The following is a 23,417-nucleotide window of genomic DNA, read 5'->3' on the forward strand; positions in this document are numbered from 1 at the left end:
GGTTCAAGTTGAGATGCTCAAGACACAAAAATATATAACCTCAAAGTCTGGACTGCTGTGGACACAGACTCTCTGCCCCCACCCCCTTACCTGCACAAAGAAGAGGTCATGTAAGGACATAGTGAGAAGCTGGCTGCCTACAAGTCAGGAAGAGAGGCCTCATCAGAAGCCAGCCATGCTGGCGCCTTGATCTTGGACTTCTAGCCTCCAGAAGGGTGAGAAAATAAGATCCTGTTGTTGAAGCCACCTAGTCTGTGGTATTCTGTTATGGCAGCCTAAGCAGATGAAGACAATAGTTAAGGCTCTTTTCTCCTGATCTTTTCCTGTAGCCTCTCTAGCAGCTTTGCTCTTCAGCCCCATTTGTAACTTATATTTTTTTCTGAGCAGAAGCTTTCAAAGCTAGTGCACAGTCCCACACCTTCTCTTCCCCCTCACAGGGTAATGGCAGAAACACACGTTGAGAGGGAGCTTGTGTCTGCCTTGCGTCCTGAGTGACCAGATGAGCAGAGCACCCTCTGGGTCAGATGTGTAGCACGAGACAGAGAGATGTTGGCTGTGTCTGCCACTGAGTGTTGGGATACTTGTTCCTACAGCATGACATAGCCTGTTCTGATGGATACACTGTCTCAAAGACGTCCCTGCAGAGCACAGATAATAAAGGAGTAAATTAGGGCTTTCGATTCCAAAGCCTAAAGCCCCGGAACGCAAACAATGCATTTGAAAGATCAGCTGGAGATGCAAGCTATCCTCTGTCAGACCAAATAAGGATGTTCTGGACTTGGAGGAAAAAAAGATATGGAAAACTGTGAAGAAGGCAAAGAGCTTAGACGCCATTGTATCCCTGAGTCCTCTTTCCCTGCCCGTGTCTCTGCGAGGTGGGCAGATTCTTTAGAAAACCCATAGATGCTTGGAGATACAAGTGCTGAAGAGATTTGTGTCTCCCTCTAGAAAAACCACACATAGCTCAATGAGGAGCAGATAAGGTCTTCGAAATGTGTCTACAGCTGGGTCACTTCACGGAGTTCTCACCCACTCAGCGACACACGGTGAAGAGAAGAGACCCCCATGCCCAATCCAGGCCTGGACACAGTGGAAGACATGGATGAGAGGCCTCACTGGCCTGAGAAGACCTTCTGTTTGGGAATGGGGGAGGGTGGGGCGGGACTCGCTTGTGGCTCTGGGACCTGCTGAACATATGAGGCTTCTCCTAATCTTTTCCTGCCTACCTCCCCTGCCACATTCCCCATCACTTACCTTCATTTCAGCCCCACTTCAGCCCTATTAGGTTACTTATGCTTCCCTAGATCTACCCAGCCATTCTATGCCGCGGCACATTAGCATTTGCTCTCCCTTCTACCTGGCATTCCCTTTCTGTCCCTTGTTTAATTGAATATTGATTCACCACTTGAGATTCACCAGACTTGTCACCTCCTCTGGGAAACATGTCCTATTTCATCAACGCCATTACTCATTCTTCCTTCATGCTGCTGTTGTACTTAACACGACTCCTTAATGAAATTCAGCAAATATTTTTAAAATACTATGTGCCAGGTGTTGTGATCCCCAGAGTCAACACTGGGGAACAGAGCAAGTAGGGTTCTGCCTCAAGTGTCCCCATTCCAGGGACTATTTCTGCATAACAAATCACCACAAAACTCAATGCGTGGAGCGAGGGCAACCATCTTACCTCATGTGGCTTCTGTGGGTCAGGAATTCAGCAGGACTCCAGCTGGATACCTCTAGCTTTGGGTCCTCGTGGAGTTGCAGTGAAATGGTGGCTACAGCTGGAACAACAGAGGGGGGCAGAGTGTCGGACCAAGTCAGCTTGCCCAGCATCCCCCTTTCATGTGGTCTCAGAGCCCCTCTCCATCTGGTCTCTCTGCGTGGGCTAGTTTGACCTTCCTCTCTGCATGACATCCTCAGGGCAGTCAGACTGCTTATGTGACAACTGAAGGCCTCGAGAATGAGTATTCCAGAAGGTAAGACAGAGGTTGCATTGCTTTTTGGGACTTAGCTTTGGAAGTCATGCTGTCACTTTCGCTGCATTCTCTTAGCTAGAAGTGAGTCACCAGCCTGCTCTGATTTAAGGGCAGGGGAATTAGGCGCTACCTCTTCATGGGGGAATAAAAAGTTTTGGAAGAGCATGTGACATAGGAGATGTTGTCACAACCTTTGGAAAATAGAATCTGCCACGGTTTCATCTAGCCCTTGTCAAACTTTAATGCATGCCCAGCTCCCTCACTAGACCATAAGCTTGTTGAGGGTATGAATGAGATCTTATTCTTTATCTATTCTTAAAACTTAGACTAGCATCTGGAAGAGAGAAGTCACTCAGTACATATAGAATTAATTTTCCATTTTTCTCTCCTCCAAGTTCAGACGATCCTTATTTCTATAAATAGAAATTGTATCTATTATTTTAATTAAGATAATGAACACCCCTGCAAGGATAATTTTGTTTCTGGAAATAACAAATTTTCTAATTTTCCAGTAGGGTTGGCTTTTTTTTTTTCCTTAGCTATCAAAGTCAAATTTCTGAAATTTGCATAGCACACTTGACATGGACACAACATTTATTTTTTTCACCTCGTCCTCCTAAGTCCTTTGGTTCTTCATGCTGACACATCTCCACCTCCAGAACCCTGACTGCTGGATGAAAACTGTCAGCATCGTTTGAAGGGTTAATATTTTAATAGAATCTAGGCTTCCCCAGAGCAATGCAGGGCTCACTGCTCTGCTGCTCTGAAACCCCAGACTTGTTTTTCCCCAGCATCACATAGCTCCCTACCTTTGAAACCACGCTAGCGAGACCCTCATTCTCTCTGAATGGTGCCCAAGCAACCACCAGACCCTGAAGATTTGCTGGAGATACCTCCTTAGAGAACAAATCCAAGATGTCCCTAAACAGAGTTTTGCAGTCTTAGTTAGACTGAAGGGCACAGGCCAGTGCATTCGGCACATGTCTGTTCTCAGCAACTTCCACACACAAGAATGATACTGGGTGAAGGCTCCTCTCATCTCATTATTTACAAGAAAATTTCAGGCAGGATGAAGCCAGACCAATATTCAATGCTTGTGGAGTGATATATAGAAAATAGAAAACATTTGCAAAGCTTTTCTGAGTAGCTTTTTTGTTTCCTTGTCCCATTCATGTCTTATTTATGGCACTCAGTTGACTTATATTTATTATTGTATAATTTATGTATGTTATTATGGCCATATACAGTTAAATCAGTTATAAATATTGATGATAGCTTCTATTATTAAGATCTTATCCTAAACACTTTACCCACCTCAGCTGATGCTGAAAGATGCTCTGTTAATACTCTCTTCCCCATTTTGGGAGTTCAGAGAGGTTAAATTTTACCCAAGGGGACAGAAGCAACAGAGCTAGGTTCAAACGCTCTCGCGCCTGACTGCAACATGTTTCAGGGTCTGGAGCTTTTCTCTGACTCTGGAAGTAATTATGAGCAGCTGAGGGAGGTCCGACAGTGCTTGTATATGCAACCTCTGTCCCCACAGGCTCTACCCTGGCCACCAGCTCCCCCTCATTGCTTCATTGTCTCTATGACAGTCTTGTTGCCTAGAAGAGGGGTGTTCAGGTGGCTCCCCATTATGAGCCCAGCCGTTACTGCTGTAGATGTTGGGAGTTGAAGGTGGCAGAGCTGGTGTGTGGTCACTTGGCACATTGTCTCAGGAGTCAGGGGAAAGGGAGATGCAGCAGCATCTGCCGTAAGGAGCAGGAGGTTTTGAGAGAGAAAACCGTGGTGTGAGTCTTTCTTCGTCCAGCTGCTAGTTGCATGATCCTGAGCGAATCTGAGCCTCAGTCTTCTCATATGAAACAGGAGTTCATGATACCTGTCTTGCCTTCCTCTCTGGTCACTGTGGAAATTGAATGACTTAACCTTGGGAGATTGCTCTGTGAATTGTAAAATTTGACAGAGTGTTGGTCATTTTTATCAGGGAGGATCAGCAGGGTGGTGTCCCTCAGGGAGAAAGCTACCATACAGGAAAGGGACTGCAGCATGGATGGGGGTGGTGGATAGGTTCCTGAGCAGGCAGCTGCTGGGAAAGATTGTTGCGATATGCTGCTTGTTGCAGGCATTACTGTTGGGGAAGGGGGAAGAGCAGGGAGGACTCATACGCCAGGAATGAAAAAGCAAAAATATTAAGATAGTTAAATCTCACCAACTGTATGGAAGAATGGAAAAAAAATCTTTGTCAAGGTACATGTAGTATGTTCATTTACGTCTTCAACAAAATGTTTTCAGATACCTACTCCATGCATAATACACAAGTTACTAGAAGGGAATGTTTATTATTATTATTTTTTTAAGATCTTATTTATTTATTTGAGAAAGAGAGAGTGAGGGAGAGCATGAGCCGGGGGGGGGGGGGTTGGGCAGAGCGGCAGAGGGAGAAACAGACTCCCCACTGAGCAGGGAGCCAGATGCGGGGTTCAATCCCAGGACCCTGGGATCATGACCTGCCAAAGGCAGACGCGTAACTGACTGAGCTACCCGGTGTCCCCTAGAAAGGAATGTTTAGATAACTGTTTACATAAAATTAATATTTAGATGAATATTGAGAAAATTAAGATAAATAAGTGATTTTATTTTAAGTTTGATAACTTCACAAATTCCCAATACATTCTGTTTCTTACATTTGTGTGCAATGCCGAGGAAAGCTCAGAGAAGGAAGCATGGTATGGTGGGATACATGTTGTTTGTGGTGTCTGGTAGCTCGGTCACTTGCTGGCTCTTCACCTTGCACTGGGGACTTCTCCCTAAACTTCAATATTCTCATCTGAAAAATGTGGGTGATGATACTTTTTAGCTGTCTGGAGACCAAATGGGATTACAGTCCCATGTTTGGTAAGTGTTGGGTGGTCAACAAATGTTAATGACCTTTATTGTGAAGGCTGAGGGCTTGTCATGATATTAGGTAACCCTTAACCAGTCAACCCCATCTGATTCTTCTCTTCTTGGAGTTCCCAATACCCTTGTCATCATTGGCCCCGCTGGGGTGGTAACCATGAGGCTGACTTCCCTTTTGAGCAGGAGCCATAGATGAAAGTATGCCCCTTCCTTTGTCACTGTGCTTCCAACTTAGGTACAAATTCAGTGCTGGTTTCTGCCCCTGGGGGAGTTTCATTCCACAGTCATAGATGGGTCTGTGTGCCTGCAAGATTTAATCAGATCTATTCTTCTCTTGGTGAGAAAGCTTCTTCTGCAGCCAAAGGCCAAAGCTCAGGAACCTCTGTATTTTTGAGCCAGGGCTTCTCTTGCATATAAACTAGAAGCTCTTTCTTCTGTCTGCCTTCCTGTCATGACTTTGTAGCTTCAACAGCTCTTTACCTGGCATCTCACTGATTTTTACAAACATGGTAGTAATCTAGCTGCATCATTGGTCACCCACGGATCCCAGGATTTAAGCCATGAATACGGCTGGTGGTACAAATATCTGCTTTTCCCCTGTATTAGTCAGGGTAGGCTAATTGCTGTGGCACACAATCCCCAAATTTTGGTGGCTTGGCACAGTTGTTTCTTTCTTGCTAATGTAGAGGCCAGTTGGGTGTTTCTGGCCAGCAAGCAGCCTTCCAAGTGGTCTTATCAGGATCCAGTCCTGTGGTTGTGCCTGTAGGGCATATGGCTGGCATCCTCAGCGCCCCCGCCTCCATATCCCTTTTGGCCACCCCCATTTCCGTGTATACCGGTCCAACTTCTGGTTGCCAAAATCACCAAATCTCTTTCCTGAGGGTTTCTCTGGCCACCTGAGCCTGCTCTGCCCACATGTGTAGAAGTATCCCCTGAACTAATTCATATTCTTCAAACAATGACTTGTGAGGATTGAGAGAAAAAATAACCCCAGTTCCCTTAATCCTCAGGTGAGATAACTCTGGGGAGAGCCAGGGAAGAGCCCTGTGCTGTTTACTAGAGGATGGAGCTGCCTTGTCCACACTGGTAACTTGCTCGATTTCATAATTTCTATTGGCTTTCTTCTTTTCCTGCTTCCTCTCTCCACTCCTCTCCTGATGTTTCTTGAGATCACCTCCCAAATTACTTTTTTGAGTGATTAAGTGAACTTTACTGGCTCATGTAACTAAAAGGCACACGGTTAGAAGTGGGGTTTCAGACCAGGTTTCAGTGTCTTATATACGGTTTCTCTCATCTTTTCTCTCTGCCGTCTGATATACAGACTTTATTCTCAATATCCAAGTTGTAGGAAGATGGCTGAGCAGCTTCAAGCCTAATATTTTCTTCCTTTCAAGTTGAAAGAGGAAGAGAATAAAATATTTTTTGAGTAAAAAAAAAAAAAAACCTGAGACTTTGCCTTTGCTTCCGATTTCTTGATGTGTCCATCCATGAACCAAGGACGTGGTTGCAATGTGTGATTGGCTGAACCTGGGCACGTGCTGGACCCCTTAGGCTCGTAGCACCCTCACCCCCCCAATCTAATCACCCCCCCAATCTAACCTTGTGGCCTGAAATGGAGGAGTCAGGTGCCTTCCAACCAAAATAGGCTGTTGAGGGTAGATGGGTTAGATACCAGAGAGGCAGAGAGCTAATGTCTCTGAAAATCCCTTTTTCCTTTCACAGTCTCTGGTTTCTTTTCTTTTAAAGATTTTATTTATTTATTTGAGAGAGAGAATGAGAGAGAGAGAGAGAGCACCCATGAAAGGGCGTAGGGTCAGAGGGAGAAGCAGACTCCCTGCCGAACAGGTGCCGATGCGGGACTCGATCCTCAAACTCCAGGATCATGACCTGAGCCGAAGGCAGTCGCTTAACCAACTGAGCCACCCAGGCGCCCCTCACAGTCTCTGGTTTCTAACTATGGTGTGTGCTTTTGCTAAAATGTTTCTAAGAGCCTTAAATGGGGGGGGGGGGTAGTGTAATGTGGACAGGCTTTGGAATCAGGAGTCCTGGGTTCTAGTCCTCCATCACCGGCTGTAACAGAATGAGTTCCTTCCCCTCTCAGAGCCGCAGTGGCATCATCTATAAACTGAGACATTTGGACACAATCTCTTCTAAGACCTTTCCCAGTTCGAATATGTTGGAATTCTCTGATGTCCTGATTGTTCAATCAAATGCTCATCTAGAAGGAAGAGGCAATCAAACAGAATTTCCCCACTGGAACCAAAGCTTTAGAAATGTAAGATGTTAGTGTAAATTCCTTCCTGTCTACTGTATTCTTGCTCGTATTTAACAGAATACCAAAGTGCTATACTTTAACTAAGGTTTTCACTACCCCTTCGGTTAATCTTGCAGTGAAATTATACTGTTGCATTTGGGACCACATCCTGTATTTCCATAACAATGGGCTGGATAATCCTTAACTACAGAAAAGTGATGATTGTTAATATAAAATCTACTGGAAACCCATTCTTCTTAGCACTTTGCTCTTTCTTTAAAAAAATTGTTTTATTGAGAACAATTTAATCCATCTGATCATGATTTAGTTTCTATCGACTCATCATTTTTCCTCAGCAGAAGTGATTTAACTTCCAAAAAGTATTTAAGAAGTAACTTTGACAATCTTGTTTGTCAGCAAATAGAAAAATCACATTTTTTTTTTTTACCCTAGAACGAATAGATTTTAAACTTAAGTTTCTAGCCCAGAGCTATGAATGCTTGGGCTGTGGTCTTGGGCTTAAACAAAGCAAAATGTCCTCTTAACTTGGCTCAGAAAGGAGGCAAAGGTAATTTCCACTTGGAACACTCTGATACTGTTGTTAACAGTTGTTTATGTGGTGTCTGCTCTGATCGGTGGGTTCCCCTGCCATGTTTAGGACGTCACTGCTAGGGAACATTTGGAGAACCTTGTGGTTTTTCCTTGTCTTCCATATGTGGATGCAGGGTGGCCTTGTTGGTGGAGACTTCTCCTGCCACTCCTACTACATAGGTAAAGCAAGAACCTTATGTGTCCTTGTCCACTCAGCTCTGCTCGGGAAATGAGCCTGTGAAGGACACTAGGAAACCTGGTGGGGAAGAGTCTAGGAAGAGAACTAAGCTGGGGCTTAGAGATCTGGGATCTGGGCTTGCCCTGACATTATCTGGCTGGCAGATCCTGTGCAAGTCACCGACCCCATTGATGCCACGGTGTCCTCAGCTGTTAAAGAGGACATTGGGCTACACCAGGGGTCCTCATCCTTTGTAGGGAGAATAAGCCTCATAGGGTTACTAGTGTGGTAGATAGACATTTCAGCACGTCAACTCGGATTCGCAAGACATTTCTTTTTCCTCCAAGTGAACTTTTTTGAACAGAATGCTAAAAATCACTGCAACACTGGTTTTGGCTCCATATGCAGTATCAGAACTTACTCTTCCTTTGTCAAGAGGTAGAGTCTCTGTTTCCTCCTTGTGGTCCTAGGCAAGCTTTTGTTACTGCCTCAACTATGAGGGAATGGCAGAAGAGATACTGTGTGACTTCTAAGCCCCCGTCCTAGAAACAGAACAGCCTCCGCCTCTCTCTCCAGCTTCTGTGAAGCTTCTGTGCTGCAGAGACCACGTGGAGACAGAGAGGCCCCAGGAGCCCCAGCTGTTCCAGCTGCCTGTGGAATCCTCCTGTCTGTGCACCAGCCTTCTGCTGACTCTAGCTCTAGTCACTCTCTGCCTGCAAGTACGTGACACACACAAATGCAAACCACCTTGCTGAGCCCAGCTGACTCCCATGGAGTTGTGGGGTACAAGTGAAATAGGTGGTGTTGCTTCGAGCCACTAATTTGGGGTGACTTTTTATGCAGAATACAAACTGAGCAACTGCCAAGCTCTCATTCCACTGGGTGATAGGAATAAAGCTCAGCCATTTCAGCTGTGCTCTTCTTTCTGTGGAACTGTCTGAGCTGGGAGGCATTACGTGTTGTGTTGTCAGGGAGAATGTCTGTCCTTTTTTTTTTTTTTAAAGATTTTATTTATTTATTTATTTGAGAGAGAGAATGAGAGAGAGAGAGCATGAGAGGGGGGAGGGTCAGAGGGAGAAGCAGACTCCCCGCCGAGCAGGGAGGCCAATGCAGGACTCGATCCCGGGACTCCAGGATCATGACCTGAGCCTAAGGCAGTCGCTTAACCAACTGAGCCACCTAGGCGCCTGAGAATGTCTGTCCTTGATGCCACCATTTACCTAGGCTGTGTCCACTTGAGTTCCTTGCTCCTGTCTCATCTGCGGTTTATCAGTCCCCAAGGGTCACTTTGGTCTTTCCATCTTCCTGAACTTAAGAGCTTTTCTAATCTATTAACTTTTTCTTTTAAAGATTTTATTTATTTATTTGTCAGAGAGAGAGGCAGGCAAAGAAGCAGGCTCCCAGCTGAGCAAGGAGCCTGATGTGGGACTGGATCCCAGGACCCCGGGACCATGACCTGAGCTGAAGGCAGACGTTGAACCAACTGAGCCACCCAGACGTCCTTCTAGTTTATTAACTTTTGAAACTCTCTCCATGCTACACTCATTCCACCACTCCACCTGGGACTTCTCGAAACTCCACAGCACCATGCCTCTTGAGGGCGAATGGTCATTTTTGCTGCTCCTGCCCTACAGTATAGCCCAAGAAGGCCTGTGACATTCTCCCAGATGGGCTCCCAAGCTAGTATTTTTCAGATTTTCAGGTTGCAGCCCCATAAGTGAGTCCTCAGATCAATCCAGGAGTTTGTAACCAGCATTAAAAAGAATTTTAAAAGTGTAGAATAGAATTGAAAGAACTATCAGAGTAGTTAAGGGAACTATGATAGTTAATTTTATAGGTCAACTTGGCTAGACCACGGTGCCCAGAGAGCTAGTCAAAAATGAAGGTGGTGGTGAAGGTATTTTTAGGTGACATTAACGTGCTCCAATCATCAGGCTTTGAGTAAAGAAGATTACCCCCCATAATGTGGTAGGTCTTATGCAGTCAGTTGAAGACCTTAAGGAGAAGATGGACCTTCTGTGAAGAAGAGAGAATTCTGCCAGCAGACAGTTTTTGGATTCAAATTGCAATGTCAACTCTTGCCTAAACTGCAGATTTTATACACACACACACACACACACACGCACGCACACACACACACACACACACACACACACTATTAATTCTGTTTCTCTGGAGAACCCTGACTAATGCAGTAGCTATTCTTTTCATCAATCTGTACTTTCAGTGATACATACACATACATGTACTGGATTGTTACATAATACATGTTTCTTACTATGAATTCCAGTCAAAATGTTTGGAAGATACCATCTCACCTCAACATAATCTCAGACATTTCTTTTGCTCCTTTTCATGCTAGGATCTTATCTCATGAGGCTCTTCCCAGGGCTGTTGGCACTCCAAACATCTCCAGGTTTATTTTCTTTTTTTAAACCATTCCCTCTCTCCTTTTCCAGATTTCAGCTGGCAAGGACATGGTAGGGAACGGATCCAGGGGGTGAAAGAGGGAGTAAGATACAGGATTCTTTGTCTGGTTTGTTCCTTCTACTGACATTACCTCCCCCCAACCCCTCTCTCTCTCCTCATTCTTCATGTCTTGAGCAAGCTTTTCAAACTGAGTGAGTGTGATTGGTGTCCCACTAGTTATTGGCAGGGTGGACTTGGACAAAGGACTTTTTTATCATCTGTATCATGGGGAAATTAGTGTGTGGCTCGTGCTTTTATGGTACAACTGAACTGAAAAAACAAGGTCTGACACATCTTTTTTTTTTTTAAAGATTTATTTATTTATTTTAGAGACAGTATGCAAGAGAGAGGAGGGGCGGAAGGAGAGGGAGAGACAGGATCTCAAGTAGACTATGCGCTCACTGTGGAGCCTGACGTAGGGCTCGATCTCATGACCCTGAGATCATGACCTGAGCCGAAACCAAGAGTCGGATGCTTAACTGACTGAGCCACCCAGGCGCCCCAGGTCTGTCACATCTTAAATAGTCACATCTCAGTTACCCTTTCTTTCTCACCCACAACATAGGTTGGTGTGTTGGCCTCCTCTCAAGACTGAGATTCTTCTGGGTGGGAACCTCATCTGATTCTTTCACTACTACAGCACATAATGGATACTCAGTATTATTGAACTAAAATTCTCAGTCCAAATCTCCAGTACTTCCTTGGTCTTTTGACTCTTATTTGTTGACTTAGGAACTCTGAACCTGCCGGATTAGAAATTGTGCTAACCTCCTATGAGTAAAATACACACACACACCAACTGATATTAAACACATGTCACACACAGATACTACCAAGTGAAAACACTACCCAATTCGAAGTGACTCTGAACTCACCTGGAATGCCTCTGTATTAGAGTGCTCTCTTCTGTGAATGCTGGAAGGACAGAGAGAATGACACAGGAAGCAGATGTTACAGGAATCCCCTTGACATTGAACAGGAGTCTTGATTGTCTCCAGGGGGACACTTGTACATCATGGGGTCAATATTTCCTACATTTACCAAGGGTTCTCTCTAGGCATTAGAGAGAAAAGAGAGAGAAAAGAGAGAGAAAAGAATAAGCAAAAGCTTTATTCTTTTCCAGATTAGTTGGGAGGCGTAATCCAGACTGATAGGTGAGGACTGGTTGCCCGAGGACAGCTGACGTCTCAAGTCCTCTTAGCAAACATACGCCAAGGTGGGCTTTGTGTAAATAACACCATGGCAAGAAAATAATACCTTTCTGCCTGTTGCTGGTTCGCACTTGCCTTCCTCTCCTGGGAAGGCTTGTTTCTGCCTATTTAAATCACAAAGCGGTTAGTCATGAATGTTATCTAAATTTGTGTTCAATGCTGACCACATTGCTAGTGTTGGATAAATGAAAAATTATATTTCATTTTGGAACATTGGTCTATGCCCTAGGATTCAAGCAGTTGCTGGCTTCACTGCATTCACCATCCCACTGCCATTCATAACAAAAGTGAAATAATTAATATAATAATCTCTTTCAAAATTATATCCATTGGCCTAAACAGCTTTGCCATATATACAAATGCTTTGAGTAAATGCAGTTATTTAAAAGTTTAATTCTGGCTTCATTTTGATGAGAGAGCATTGTTCAACTATGAAATGACTAAGTACCCTTTTCATAGGCCCTGTGAGACACACAATAAATAGAATGTTGTGCTCATATGGTGTCTGTTTTCCCAAGCAGTCAGTTCAAAGCGAGTTCCATGCATTTCATTAATCCCAGCATCCTCAGGTAAACACAAAAACCCTCCTTCTTGCTGCTTTTCTCCTTTGACATTTTCTCCTCATTCCTGACTGTCCTCCAGCCCCTGCTTCCCACAACGAACTTTCCTACTTTTCCTCTCCTCCCATTCCTCCTTCCTTCCTTTGTCCTTTTCGTTTCGGAACAGCTGTGTCCTTCATGAGGGTCTGATTTCCTGGGCAGGTCACAGGGCAGCCCATCAGCTGAGGACCACCAGGGAACTAGGCATCCGTTTCTGGTGTAGCTTTCATAGCTCCGCTACCCATTGCAATGTGTAACTCGCACTCAGGTCAGGTAAGGAAGAAGGTTCCATCAGTGTCGCTTGTTATAAAAAAGAAAAGGTTTAGCATAAGAATCCAAACATATGTTAGTATATATGTTTTTAGCAAAAGAAGATCATGACAACAGATCATGAGAGAACAAGATTTAAAGAAACACAGCCCCAGGTAGAGGTTGACAGAGTCCTTCCAAAACCTCACTGGGATTTATTCCTTCCCAGCCTGCCTTTGACTGTATTTTCTAAGTTTGCAATGATTTTCCTCCAATGCTTTTTGCAAGGCCGACCCTCTGTCCCTGTGCCATCATGGCATCCGAAGGATCGTCCGCAGTCGAAAGACCTGTGTGGCATGCGGGTTTGTCATTTGGGCTCTATTCCTCAGGTTTCTGCCCACCTGCTAGTGACTTCAGGGCACCGAATCCCCTTCCCTCCATTATTCGGCTTTATCAGAGGGATGACCTTCAATCCCTCCGTGAGCTGTCGTTGCTCTTCACTGCTCACAGAGGTGTTTGGGCTTCACAGAAGCCTCTCACCAAAGTTTGGCATTTCTGAGGCCAACTTGATGTGTCCTCCACTCTGCCCTGATCGTCCCTTTCCTGTGGGTCCAGGTGGACACACGTATGTATGTTCCCACTGCACATTTTCAACACGTACATGCACAACTTCATATTTTTCCGCCGTAGGGAGACTAGGCTCCCACATCAGCACCAACTTATTGAGGCACTGGCTTTCATTATAAAATGGCTTCGTACAGAATGGCCGATGTCTATCCACTGTAAAGAACAGCAGACGCATTTACTGCCCTTCTCAAATTTCTTAAAGGGGCACTGCTCCCAAACGTGAAAACAGAACAAAACCCCGTTAAATTGTGGTTTCCTGTGACTCACTTTTAAAAAGAACAAAAATATATATATATATTAAGCTATGTAGTGGGAATACAAAATATTGGCTCATACATTTATGAATCGTTCTTCTCCCTTCCTCTGCCAAAGAAGAGTCGATGCTGGGACTTCCTCAGTTGTATGGAATCCAGAGTACTTGTTAGGATGTCTTCGCGTACAAGTAGGAGAAGCCTGATTCACATGGGCTTGAACAAGATTTGTTATCTCCCGTTTCTGGAGCTCGGTGGGTAGACTGGCCTCTAGCACCATCTGTCTGGGCTCTTCCCTGCTCTGTTTCAGACTCTCATCCTGTTACAAGGTGGTCATCAACAGAAACAGAGGCAAATGCTTCTTTGGTTGGGGGAGGAAGGGGAGATGCAAGAGGTCCTACTTACTCTACCACAGAGGTGAGGCAAGAAGAAAAGTGAGACTCGTGGTGGGGAAGCAGAGAGGACTGGCACAATAAAGACCTGGGCCGCAGAGAGGGATGAGAGGGGGAGGAGGGAGGCGGCACAGCCTGGGTTAGAAAGAGAATTTTCTGGACTTAGCATGGAAGAGGAAAGGCACTTTAAGTCATTAGCCATGCATGTGTAAGATCTTGACAGCCAGAGAAATGGGATGGAAGATCTGAAAGAAGTTTAGTTTTGTGTTATAAATATACACTCCTTTGGTGTTTTCATGAAAGACTGTAAATTAAGATTTACATTGATTTTCAATGATTTGGGTTGCTGGAGTATGACACAGTCTAAGGGTTGGTTTCCTCAGCACTTCTTTTGCCATTCTCTATTATAAAAAGGTGAATCATATAATTTATCACCCAAACAGGGACATTTGAGTCTAAAGGGGGACCCCATCAATGATTATGCTGGAACTACCAGGGTTTACCAGGACTACCCCAGACAAACTAAGATTTATGCCAATATTTGATACACAGTTTTAGTAAGAAATGCTGCTAAAAACTGGAAAGTGAGGTACCCAAACTCCCAGCCTCCCTTGCAGCTAGGGTGGTCAGTTTTCATAGGTGTGTGCTGAGTTAGAGGCGGGAAGCCCTGAGTAGGACTTGTCTTCCTTAGTCAATCAACACTAGGGAGAACTATGGCTCTGTCCCCTTCCTTCTGTTTAGACTACACCCGTATGGCCTGGAAATGCATCAGCCATTGCATGAGCATTAGGATGGAAGCCAATGGCCAGGATTGTGAAGAGAGAGATGGAGGGAACAAGGGTATTGATGATTTCATGGGCCTGCTGCACAGCCCTGGCCTGTTCACCTTCAGACTTCTTATGACAGGAAAAAATTCAACCTGAACTTGTAGGTCAGTCTAATAAGATTTCTGCACCTCATACCCAAATGCAAATTCTGCTGATCTATGGATTTTTATTGGATTTTTAAAAATATTAAGTTGTATTGAGACAGAGCCATAAGGTAAGTATGTTTATATGGCAATTACATTAATCCCTTTTCTGTGTAAAGAAACTACACATCTGTGGAGAAGACAATCTCAATATTTCTTTTTGGTTGTGTTTTATTAAGTTACAGACATTTTCAAACACACGCAAAAGTAGACAGAACAGTAGAATAAATCCTGGTGGACCTGTAACCACACTTTAATTATTGTTTCATCAGTATTGTGGGTGTGTTTCTGTGTTAAGCAAATTAACATTCTTTTAATGGGTACATATTATGAATGGGATAATACCCTCTCTTATGTACAACTGGAGAAACAGAAAGAAAAATTTTAAATCATTTGCCACAGTAATGAGGAACTGTCATCAGAAGTGAGCACTTGATTCATAGACTACTGACTCAAGGTAATGCTGGGCCACATGAAATCTCTGTTGAGAAACAAACATATCCATGTGATTTGTCCTATCAATGAGAAAGTAAGGCATAGACTGAAAAGAGCTGAGGTCATTACTAGTCATGTGATCTTAGACTCCTTACTTAACCTCCAGGTGTCAGATTACATTCCTGTAGACTGGAGATAATATTTACCTCACAGGGCAGTTGTAAGTGTTAAACAAGATAATAATCATCCAGTTCTTTGTACTGTAATTGATATATAATAAATGCTCAATAGCTGATCACTATTGCTGTTATTATTATAAACTTGGTGTTAATTGGTATGAGTTTCTTCTGTTTTCTTCTAGGCCGGGAAATATAAAAATGTCTAATTCTGTAAGCTTCATGAAATGATACGTAGAATAGAGGTTGACCATCAGGGACTCCATTTTCCGCACTTGAAGACTTAAGTTACTTCCACCAAATAGAGATAAGTGGTCACAATGGTTAAAGATGGATAACTGGTTGTAGGTTTATTTGTTCCAGGGTCCAAAGGTTGGTTCAGTCTGCTACAGCAGTGAGTGCCTGGGGAGATGCCAATTTCTCAGATTAGGGAAGAGTTCCATATAATTGGATCCTAAAAATTGGTTCTAGAGATTTAGAAATATATTAAAGGAGTCATTTTGGTTTTGATATTTTCACACAAACTATGAGTCAGAAATCCTCAAGTTAAATCTGCCAGAGTTCTTTGGTTATTAAATCTCATGTTTTGGACAATAAGGTGTGTGTTTCCTATTCACGGTAATGAGTAGGGAAGAAAAAGGAATTTGTATAGAGACTTCCTGTGTGCTCAAACAGCAGACCCTATCTTTGTGCCAAGTAGGTTTCCTATGGATTGGAAGGGTATCTTAGGTGTGGGTGCCTAGAAACAGAGACTCAGAGAGGAACTTGGCTGCATGTTGGGGGTGTGCTCTCAGGAGAGGAAGAGTAAGGGAAACAAGATAAAGAATAAAAGATGCTAAGCAAGAATGTGGTCTCACCTGGAGTCACCTTCTGCCTGATGCTACAGAGCTCTAGAGTAGGTTGTGTATCAGAGTTGAGTCCGTCTTGAAGCAAGAGGACTGGATTTTTGCACCCCCAAGTGAGCCAGTCAATGTCTGTGGGGTGTCCCCGGTTGGAAGAGGAAGGTATAATCTTTCATGTGGGCTCCCTTTGGTCTGAGGGCAATTCTCCAGAGAAGGGGGCAGCTATGAGCCATTAGCATCTATCATTCATACCAGCTGGGGGCAGGTCACTGGTACAATAAAAGGAACCAATGAAATCCCTTACAGATGATGCCTTCATTTGAAGTCAGCTATGCTCCTCTTCATGCTGCTTTGACTGAATTTATTTGGAACAGAGAGGTTAAAGAGGATGTTCTCTAAAGAGGAGGTTCATTGTTTCTTAAGCTCAGCTAGTATATGGATGCTCTCCTAGGAGGGGCAAGTTTTCTTGGTTTCCAACATTGGCTTAAATGGTTTCTATTATAACTTCACTCAAATATATATAAACCTAAAAGTTTCAATAAACTTCTTATGTTCACATTTATTAAAAAAGCATGAAATCAAAACAAATTACACATTAAAATTTAGAAAGTGTAAGAGCATTAAACATCAAATTGACAACATAAATTCAGTGTGACAGGTGATACCGTTTTGCTGAAACTAAGTTGCCATTTCCAGATAAATGTGAGACCTTGAAATCTCAGATTGTCTCACGTGCTTCACACAACCTGTCTTGCAAGATGCCATGTTGAAGGACCACCTTTCCCCCACTCTTCTGTAATAGAAATTTTGCAAACCCTAATCTGCAGAGGGTTTGAGGGAGAAGTCATGAGGGTCTCTGATCTTTACTCGGCAGGAAGGAATTATTTAGTATTTACCTATAGGTGGTCTCTACTACTGTCCTTAGCTCGAAGTAATCAAAGGCATTCATCTTGGCACCATTGTGATCATAAACCAAAATGCAAACACAGGCACTTAAATGCGATAGCCATCCTCAGAAAGCAAATCATCCGTAACACACACAATTTTACTGGAATGAAAGTGTAATATTTAAAGCTCATTTAAAGTACTCTCTTAGGGGCGCCTGGGTGGCTCAGTGGTTAAAGCGTCTGCCTTCAGCTTACGTCATGATCCCAGGATCCTGGGATCGAGTCCCACACTGGGCTCCCTGCTCCGCGGGAAGACTGCTTCTCCCTCTCCCACTCCCCCTGCTTGTGTTCCCTCTTGCTGTGTCTCTCTCTGTCAAAGAAATAAATTACAAATCTTTAAAAAAAAATAGAGTACTCTCTTAGAGCACTTAGGGGCCCCAGCTACCATGTCTGCACATTCTTTGAAATGAGACAGTAGCTCTTTCCCATGAACAGGGAACCTGTACAGGGTTTGCCCATGAGATGACACTTGGAATACCCAAGAAAGCACCATTTTGACTCCTGCTGGTTGGGGCGAGAGGATGGGCATGAGGAAGGCCCACAGATTGGAGGGTGAAGCAGTAGCAATATGAAAGGCCACTGACTGGGCTTTGTGCCCCATATCTCATTATATTAATGCCTTAACTTAGTGATACTGACCATGACTGCCTGGTGGTTCTGCCTATAGAGGCTACTCTTTGTGCTAGGTGAACCTCCTGCTCCCACTGACTGAACACAGGGAAAGCCATAGGGGGCCCCGAGCTCCTGCTTGGGAGGTGTAGCAAGAGAGTTGGGACACTGGAGTGACTGGTGCATCCTGGGGGGTTATGAGCAACACCATGTTGCTGCAGGCTGTTTCTACTGGGAAACTTGGGGACCAGAGTGCTTTTGCCACTGCCAAGGAATCTTCCCGACTTCCTCACCTCCCCCTGCTTCCTTACAACGAACTGCACTCCCTGCGCCCATCTGAGCACTACCTGAGCAAAATGCTTAATGAAGGCAGAGAAATGGTAGGAGATCCTCTGTGGTCATTGCTTGTGGGAAGTCTGCCGCCTAATCCAGAAACAAGACCTGCATTGAATCAGAGAGGCCAGTGTGAGTGAAGGTGGATTAAGCAGAGTCTTGGGGTGGACGGAAAGCATTAAACCCCACTGTTTCAACATAGAGGTCAAAGCAAAAGGGGAAACCAGCTGGGCAGCTCAGAGCACAACAGCCAGTTCACTCTGCTCCTGATCATCCCCTCATTTAACAGTGGGGAAAAACACATTCAGAGAAGTGACTTGCTCAAAGTCTCATTCGCTGAACAAATAGTGATCGGTGTCCAGGAAAGGCTGGGCAGTCAGCCTGCTGTGTGCTGGATATCCAGCAGACAGGTGTGAGCAGTCCACGCCCTCAGGGAGCACAGGGTACCAAAGAGAGAGAGACAGCCGGTGAATAGATGGTTAGGATGCAGTGAGTCAATGCCCTGAAAGGAGTTGCACAGATGCCCGCAGGCATGCGGGAGGGTTGCCTAATCTAGCCAGGCACGCTCAGAAGGAGCTCCGAGGAAGAGATGGCGAAGCATCCAGGGAGCGCAGGTGTTCAGTTCCATTGCTGTGCTAGTCACACCATCCAGAGCTCATGGGGGATTCGTGGACAAGCCGCTCACTGCTTCGTGGGAGCGAAGGAGCCACAAGTCATCCCAGGAAAACAAAACGCTGGCTCCACCTTCATGTTCTTCTGGTGCCAATGATTGAAAGAGGGACTGGAAATAGTCTCAGTCGGTTTCTTCTACTTCAATTCCTGGTACCAAAATGCAATTCCTATGACCAGGATGCTTGCTAGATCCCTCTAAGTTTTCTTCCACAGAAATCCAACCCTCTGCCTAACTTTCAAGGCAAGATCACCCCAGGTCTCCTACCTCATAGCTCCCAGCCTGCACCTTCCATTCATTCAAATCATAGGTGTTACAATGATCCTACCTGGTCGTCATTGCTAGCATTCATTTGAGAATGACTAGATCCAGGGGGTGGGATGTGGCGTAGACCCAAAGAGCTTCGCTACTCAAAGTGTGATCCCTGGACCAGTAGCATCATCACCTGGGAGTTTGTTACAAATTGCCAAGTCTTAGGCCCCAACCTGGACCTACTGAATCAGAACTTGAAGGTGAACAAGATCCTCAGGTGATTCTTATGCATATTAATTTGAGAAATTGTTCCAAAGAGATAGTGTAAGTAGATTTTAATTCTAAATGACATACAAAAGACAGCAGCTTTATTTGTAAACATAACATCACCTTGATCACTTATTTTGAAAAAACTCAACAACTTGTATTGATGAAGTTTTTCTTTATTTTGCTGATTGATTAATTTTGGCAATTAATTTCCATAATATTGGCATTATTACTATCTTTTTATTTTTCTTAAAAGATTTTATTCATTCACTTGATAGAGAGAGAGAGAAAGCACAAGCAGGGGGAGTGGCAGGCAGAAGGGGGGGAAAAGCAGGCTCTCCGCTGAGCAGGGAGCCCGACGTGGGGCTCAATCCCAGGACCCCGGGATCATGACCTGAGCTGAGGGCAGACTGAGCCACCCAGGTGCCCCCTATTACTATCTTTTTTTTTTTTTTTAAAGTTCCATCTATTTATTTGAGAGAGAGAATGAGAGACAGAGAGTACAAGAGGGAAGAGGGTCAGAGGGAGAAGCAGACTCCCTGCTGAGCAGGGAGCCCGATGTGGGACTCGATCCCGGGACTCCAGGATCATGACCTGAGCCGAAGGCAGTCGCTTAACCAACTGAGCCACCCAGGCGCCCCCCCTATTACTATCTTTTTAAAGCATGCTCAGGATTCATAAAATAATTTTTAAAACCAGGAAATGAATAGAAACACATTTCCATCCTCAGTACATATAAACACATTATAAAATGTTTAGAAAGTCGCAAATGTATCGAAAATAAAAATGCTAAATACACATGAACAGATAAAATTAATAAAGTATCATTCTAAAGCATATTACATAGGAAAGAAGAAATGAAATGAAAATGAAAAAATGCAACATGTAATTTGCTATTTTTTTTTAGATAAAAAAGCAAAATCTGAAAACAAAACAATAAAGGCAATGTGTGTTAGTCCTGCAATTCGGGAACTGTGAGCTATTTTTGTGCATCTTTTTCTAGCTGCTGAAATGGCTTTTGTGTGTTTGGTCAGGGAATACAAGAAAGAAGACTCACCTTCAAATAGTTTTATAATTGTATCTCCTGTTCAAGGGGAACTCTTTGAAGAGAAAAAGAGAGGTTGAGAGACAGAGAAAGAGAGAGAGGGAGGGAGGGAGGGAGAAAGAAGGCAAGAAAGTGCAGGATTTTTTTTTGTCTCAGAGAAAGCATTTCAGGTTTATCTATGTCTTCTTTGGTTTTATCCTGTACCGCTGATAGTCCAAAGCAGAGTTACCTGTTCCAATTTCAAAACTGTCAGATTTATATAACACTTGTTCAGAAAGCCTTTGAACTAGATAAGAATTATTCTTGTGAATGAAGCTTTACTTTATCAATTGTCATTTCCCTTCCCTTCCTGAGGATTCTGGAGCTTTTGAAAACTGCTTTCTAAACAAGAAAGCTTTGTTCCCTACAAAATTTGAATGCAGCAGAGAACTCTTTAAGCAGGCAATCAATATGCAAATAATTTTCAGATTTATTTAAATTATAAAACAATGGTGTTACATCAATAAGAATGCCTGAGGGGCACCTGAGTGGCTCAGTCGTTGAGCCTCTGCCTTCTGCTCAGGTCATGGTCCCAGGGTCCTGGGATCGAGCCCTGCATCGGTCTCCCTGCTCCGAGGGAAGCCTGCTCCTCCCTCTCCCACTCCCCCTGCTTGTGTTCCCTCTCTCACTGCGTCTCTCTGTCAAATAAACAAATAAAATCTTTAAAAAAATGCCTGAATTTTTAGTAACATAGATCAGAACACCAAAGTACCAAAACCAGGAGGGTGATCAATAATGACTGCAATGATTAGCAATACTGACAGATCAGGCAGAGGTCATTGTCAACAGGCTTATTGAAACAGAGGAGCAAGAGATCATGGGGAAAAAAATGACATCATGGAAACTGTCTTTCTTCCAGCTTTTACTATGCAAAAATTTTCCATTCATTCACACTGACTTGGAATAAAATTTTTGAGACAAATCACTCTAATTTTGAATTCAAGTCTGAAATGCCTAGAGCAGTGACATATGCCTGTGTCTGCTATAGAGAAATCTGCCAGGAAAAATCATTTATCTTCAATCCAAACTTCATCGATTTGTATTTTAACAAACTTCAAGGAGACTCATACATACCGAAACCAAATTTATGTTGTGTTTTTTTAACCTAAGAAATGTTTATAAAAGCTTACATTTCTGTTCCTTTCATGGATTTTTTGTGATTTGGGGTATTTGGGGGGCATCTAGTGGTTCTCCGGAAATAGAACCTAATTTATCACATCTGACCTGTAGGAAGTAGGAGCTTAACTTATAATGGTATGACTTGTAGCTAGCTTTCATCCAGGGGAAAATTTAGCCATGAGTTGAAAGTCTTCGAAGTTCACCCATGTAACGGAGTACTGATAGAAACCTTGAATCCATACAGGTACAGAGGAAACCCTGGGAGTGACTAGGAAAAATCTCTGGGCATTCTGGATTTCTTTTCTTCCAAGCTCTGCTGGTCTTTCTGTGTCCCATGTGGGGAGGACAGGCAGAATAGCTCAAGGCATTGACCCAGCAGCTGTGCCGGGTTTTGAGTCCCAGATCAGTCACTGACTTTCTGCATGGCTTTGGGCATCTTTATAAACTCTCTGTGCTTTGTTTGCTTCTTTAAAACGAGGAGGGACAGGACAAGTTTTCCCTCCCAGGAAGGTGATGTGGATAAAATGAGTGTATCTAGAGCATTCACAACAGCGCAAAGTACATTTCAAGTGCTGTGTATTTGATATTACTGTCATTATAATAACCAGGAGATGGTGACCATGACCTTCTATCCCCTTTTCTCGGTCCCCAGGAAGAACGGAGGAAAAAGCAGAAATTTCTCATCTATATTTTTAGAAGCAGCAAATGATATCAGTGTTGGGGTCACCCAGACCTAGGTTCAAGCTCCCTCTCTTGTCAGCTCTTCAAACCGGGGTATACTATTTATGCTCACTCAGCTTCAGCTTCCTGATTTAGGGGGGACAATAGTATTTATTTCAGAAGAACGTTTAAATAAGTTAATTACTTATTTAATTAATTAAATAAGTTAATATACTTAGGTATGCAGTGCTTAGACCTCCTGCGGGGTCAAAAAGATCAATAAATGCCAATTTCTCTCCCTTTTTGTCATCACCTACACATTCCATGACTCTTACTTTTAGTTTTTTTGCTCCTACAAGTACCCTTAGGTCATTCTCCAAGTTCTTTTCGGTCTTTCTCCATCCAGTGCTTTAAATCCCTGTTCTTTCCTGGGCAGCGAAGATGCATCTTGGACATCAGTCTACCCTCGGGAGAGCTGGATTGTCCTTTTCTCTAGAACTCAGAGTCCTCTCACATCTGGAGGCCTCAGATGAATAACCTGGAATTCTGAGGGAAGCCTGGACTCTCACCTGCCCTGACACTCCTCATGCCCCCTCCCTGGAGGCTTGTCTTGATCTCCCCCAGGGCTCTGCCCAGGAGACGATGCAGAATGTCTTTTTTCTGGGGAACTTAAAGTCCCCATCTCCCATCTTGTCCCCTTCTTCCTTCTCTCAACACTATCTCCCTCTCTTTGATACTTTTCCTCAGACTCTTGTCTCCTGGTGCTTGACCAGCAACGTTTTTGATCGGTTTAGAATTTTGGAAACCAAATCCTGAAAACCGATTTTCACCCTCTAAGGGATTTCCACCTTCAGGCATTAGATTTGTCCCTTGAGGCAATTCTCAAAGCCCCATTACCTTGAATGGGAGCAGGGGGGCTGAGAAGAGAGCTATACTGAGGAAAAACACAGATCAGTGAATATCTTAAAACAAAGCTCACCTCACCAAAAATAAAATAAGCAATAGAATAAGAATTTTCACCTCCTACTTGGGGAAAGCCGGTGGCTGAAGTGGAGCAGCAAAAGCATAGAAACAAAAAGTATTTGGAGTAAATAGTTGTAGATATTAATACTGGGCCTTTGAAGTTAATAAATTGCATGCCAGTCCGTGTGAGACGGGTAGTTGGTTTGTTTGTTTTTTGGTCCCAGCCCTTATTTTTATATTTTGAGGCATGTATCTTGCAGTCTTTCCAGAGGTATCTGACCAGTTAGCTCATAGAATTATTGAAAATGAAATAATACAATAAATTAGGGTGAATCAGAGACTTGGCCAAGGTAAAGTAAAACGATGCTACGTTTTCTTCAAAGGAAATGAAG

At 43.7% G+C, this 23,417-nt stretch overlaps 1 long non-coding RNA gene across 1 annotated transcript; it reads right to left on the minus strand.

Moving 5' to 3' along the window:
- Positions 1 to 521: 521 nt before the first annotated feature.
- Positions 522 to 3,429, minus strand: LOC113918349. Its single transcript, XR_003518529.2, has 3 exons — positions 3,294 to 3,429; positions 1,688 to 1,784; positions 522 to 638 (listed from the first exon to the last, which is right to left on the minus strand). It is a non-coding gene; the product is annotated as an uncharacterized LOC113918349 (long non-coding RNA).
- Between the last annotated feature and the right edge of the window lie 19,988 nt (positions 3,430 to 23,417).

This window comes from Zalophus californianus, chromosome 1 (assembly GCF_009762305.2).
Source record: "Zalophus californianus isolate mZalCal1 chromosome 1, mZalCal1.pri.v2, whole genome shotgun sequence".
Lineage (NCBI taxonomy): Eukaryota > Metazoa > Chordata > Mammalia > Carnivora > Otariidae > Zalophus > Zalophus californianus.